The sequence below is a fragment of the Gymnogyps californianus genome, chromosome 15 (assembly GCF_018139145.2).
Source record: "Gymnogyps californianus isolate 813 chromosome 15, ASM1813914v2, whole genome shotgun sequence".
Lineage (NCBI taxonomy): Eukaryota > Metazoa > Chordata > Aves > Accipitriformes > Cathartidae > Gymnogyps > Gymnogyps californianus.
Genome location: NC_059485.1, coordinates 5,379,584 through 5,383,918, shown reverse-complemented (window position 1 = coordinate 5,383,918; position 4,335 = coordinate 5,379,584).

Here is a 4,335-nt window from a genome sequence, read left to right as displayed (position 1 = left end):
TTTTTCCTGCATATGTGTGATGAGCCAACACATGTAAAGAGCCACACCACAAGAATAGTTAACTCGTAAGCAAGCGGTTACGTATGTCTGCCTTCTGCAGCTGCGTATGGACTGACTGATGTGTGGGCACGAATGCAAGTACCTGTGAGTTCAGACCTTGCCTTTCTCCGCATGAGTGGATAAGTATGAGCATTGTATCACTGAAGTCTGAAAATGTTCTTGACTCATGCAAATATTATCACATGATTTCTGAGTGCTTGCTAAGCAATTTCCTGCCAACTCCTAATTTGTAACCACCTCATTAGAGAAGGTTACAAGGCAGGCAACAATGAGGTGAGAAAACTTGTACTAAAGTTAAGAGTAAAGAAACTTTGTAAAAATCTTTCCTTCTTAATTTTGTAATAATGTTAGCCTTTGAAACAAGTCTTATTTTTGCATTCTAGCTTTCTCAAGATCTTGTGATCCAGGTGGCACAAGGAAGATAAGCTTCTATTTCAAGAGTTATTTTACCCCATCAGAGACTATGGTATAAGAAGAATGTGCAGTTCTTAGGTCATATGAGATGAGAGCTGTGCTTTATGAGACCTTGCTGGTAATCAGTAACTAAAGACCTCAAAAGCAACATGTTGTTTTTCTTGGACCAGAAGAGTTCTCTCCATTGTGTTATAATTTCCTCAGCTTCCAACTTGAGGAACTGCAAAGCAGCCTGCGTTACACTGAACGTCACTGGGCAAAACCAGCTATTAATCTGTATAGCCAGGGGCTATTAACTCCTCATTTTGAAAACTAAAACCAAAAGTGCTAATCTGCTAAATAATGTGTTTGTCAGTGTTCTATCATAATGAAATACAGAATAGCCCTACAAAAATGCGTGTTCTTTGCTTGATGCTTTCAAAGGCCTTCCCAAATTGTCCAAAATCCTAGGCTGGGGTTCAGTATCTCTATGAGAAAAATTTGGATGGGTTCCTCATATCTACGGATAGCTTAGAGGAGTAGTGCCAGAGGTTTTGTTCTTCTCCTGTACTCCAGTAGCTCTCCCAGGGTTCTCTTCTTTGTAGTTTCACATCTTTGGAACCACTGATTTAGCATTTGCTCTGCTGCTTGCGTGTAGATTTCATTACTCCAGTGACTGCTATTAAATGAGCCAGGAGAGACAACAGTCCTCAGAGGGCAAGGAGGACCAGGTCTGCTCAGCAGGATCCAGAACCATGGAGGCCTGGCTGTAGTTATGGGAAAATCTCTGGTTTTATGAACTCCTCACAAGCTGGATGAAATTCTTCCTGAATGCCAGTATTTACATGTGGTAAAGATGACACTGCAGTAATGAACAGTATAAAGGTAAAACAATAGAAAAAGCTATATAAAGTATGTAGCAGTGGGAGGAATGCTGAAGGTGAAATAGCTTCATCTGAAGTACACATACATTCTCATGAACCTTACTCTCCACCACTTATTCTGGAAATAACTGTATTTCACTTCAAAGGTGAATTTAACAAACACTACATAATTGGAGAAGCTGAACTTTTGGGAGTAGAAGGCAGTAAAGCAGAAGGTCACACAATACTTTAGTCACCTTACAGCCACAGCTATCTATTGCATCTGAAAAAAGGTGTGTTGCAGGCCCTTTAATTTTGGGGAGTGCACCAGGAAGCTCACAGATGGACCTCAGAGTGCAAAAGAAGCAGTTGCCCGGTTTTCCTAAAATGCAAGATATCTTGTAATCTGCTGCACTGAACCAGAAATTATTACACACTGTCAGCAGTTCCCTCAGGACATTAGTAAGCGATTTCTCCATTAAATGATTCAAAGAAGAGTTCACTCATCAGCGTAATTCTCAACATGAATACATTTTTTTACCTGACATTAAAAATACCTTTATCAGATAGTCCCTCGTGTATGGGCATAATACATCCATACTGTTATTTTGGGGACATAATGTTTAATGAGAAAGTAGTAAGGATATTGCATGAGTGGCTAAGAATTTTAAAAGGAGATTTCTGGTAGCAAACTCCTGTTAAACACAGTCTATTATCAGGAGCAAGCCCTTAGAAACAACATTTAGTGGAGCGGTCCCTCACTGCCATGTAGGAATTTCAGAATCTTCCTTTTGTTTTCTTCTTCAGATTTCCACCTTGGAAATGCCCTACCAGAAGCACAGCTAAGCTCTCTCCTCACTCACTGTGCTGTTCATCACCTCTCAGGGACTACTGCTGCGTAACGGGTAGCCCTCCTCTCTTTCCTAGAGCTTGAGGTGTTGCCTCTGTTGTGTTTCTTTGGCCAGACTGGTCTAAGAGTATAATCCCCAAGGAACTCCACTGTCTTGCGGAGCTATTCCAGAGACAATAGCAATGGACAGCTGATATTAGTACAGCACCCTTCTTAGTGAGCAAATATTTCTTTGATTTAGTATTTAATATAATGTTGAATAGGAAATAAAATGCTTGTGATTGGTTGAAATTTTGGCGTGCTCGTCAAGAACCAGATGTGACCACTGAAACTCATTGGGAAACCAATAAAGGTATTGTATTAGTGGCTTTAATTTTAAAATATTTTCAGCAGCACATGCATTTTCTAGGTATTTAAAAGACCTTATTCCCTGTTTCTGGCCTTCCTTCCTGTGATGATATTGCAGAAAAATTGTTTTCACTTATAAAATTAAAAATGACAGATTTAAAATGTTTTCAAATGTGTAAGCACTTATTTAATCTGATCTTTATTACCATTACCTAGTTCCTGATTCCAACACCTCTTGAGTTGTAACCTAACACATTCAGAAGTTGTGATATGTCATAGAAATACTATGGCGTCCATTACAAATCACAGGTGTGAAGTCACAGACTTGGACTGACTTCAACAGACATTAACCAAAAAGAAGTAAGAATCGCCACAGCAGTTAAAAAAATCGCTCTCCTGCTGCTCCTTTCAGTAGTTAGTATACAAAATAGCTTTTAACTGCAGGAGACCTTAATCCAGTAATAATCTCAACTAGTTCCATCTATTTCAAAGATCTCTGTAGATGCAGACAAATAAAAGAGAGACTCCCTTTTTGCATTAAAAGAAGCACTCTACTCCCCTCATCTCCTTTTCTCTCTCGGGGACTATCCTTCTCTTGGCTGTTACACACGAATGAATCTTTCTATGTGTTTGCTATTTTTTTGTTATATTTTTTCAACTGAGCAAATCACCTTGCAGTTAAAGCTGTTCTCTGTTCTCACTCAGACTCCACACTTTCATATGTCAGTGACACTCTCCACTGATCAAGGGAGTAAAGCCCGCAGGCTTCCGAACCAGGGGTTCTATAAAGTGCTCATCATCAGGTCACATCTAAAGCTTCATTTTTTGTGATTCATTTCATGATGGTGCAGAAATTAACCCTTCAGCCATTTAATTATTTGCATCCCGTTGCTCCGAATTCTTGTCAGCCTGTCAATACTGAGAAATCGCCATGTAACAGACTGCAAATGTGGGCTTCAGCTAGGTTTCCTGATTTCTTGATATCTCCTTTGTGAAATATGAGAAAAGGGTATTGTCCTCATACTGAGAAGCAGGAGGAAGTTTATTTTGGAAGAAGTGATCTATTTTAATGTTTTGGACTTCTGCATTTGTCACAGATGTTCACAGACTGGCAGTATTTAAAAAGAAACCACAACACACAAAATGTTTGTGCAAATTATAGGTTAATAAGAACAGAAGTCTATGTTAGATCCTAAATATGTGTCTATAAACCAGGAAAGGACTACATATAAATTATCACACGTTAAAGCAAAAATAAAGATGAAAATAGCACTTTAAAACTGTGTATATAATTATCCTCAACATTTTGAGGGTGTTGTATTACATCCTCTATCTCTAGATTTCATGGGGCAATACTCTTTCTCCCTCAAGTTTGTATAGCACCTCACATGATCAAGTATAACAACAGGGTGATTTTCTCAAAACCTGCTTGTATGGATATGTGCAGATTTGCAATATCAGAGAACCACAAAACCACAAAGGCATTTAGAGCTATTTTTAATTTTAGAGGAAAGTCACAGTTTAAAATGTGATAAGGAAATTATATTCCTTTGCTTCAGGACAAGAGAGCTCTATTTGCACTCATGGCTTTCTGAAATGCTGAATACCAGCAGTTTCCAATTATGTTGGCTGCACTGCTGGATGTTCTATAGTACTGAAAACCACTTTTAAAAGGCTTAAACATCAATTAAGAAGACTAAATTTGCTTACCTATACTTGCAAATTTTTTCCATACAGGTGCCTAAATTTGGGCTCCCAAAGGAGAGGAGACAGTGTCTTCATCTGCCTTTAAGAATTTGCACTTTATATTCATTCTTTCTA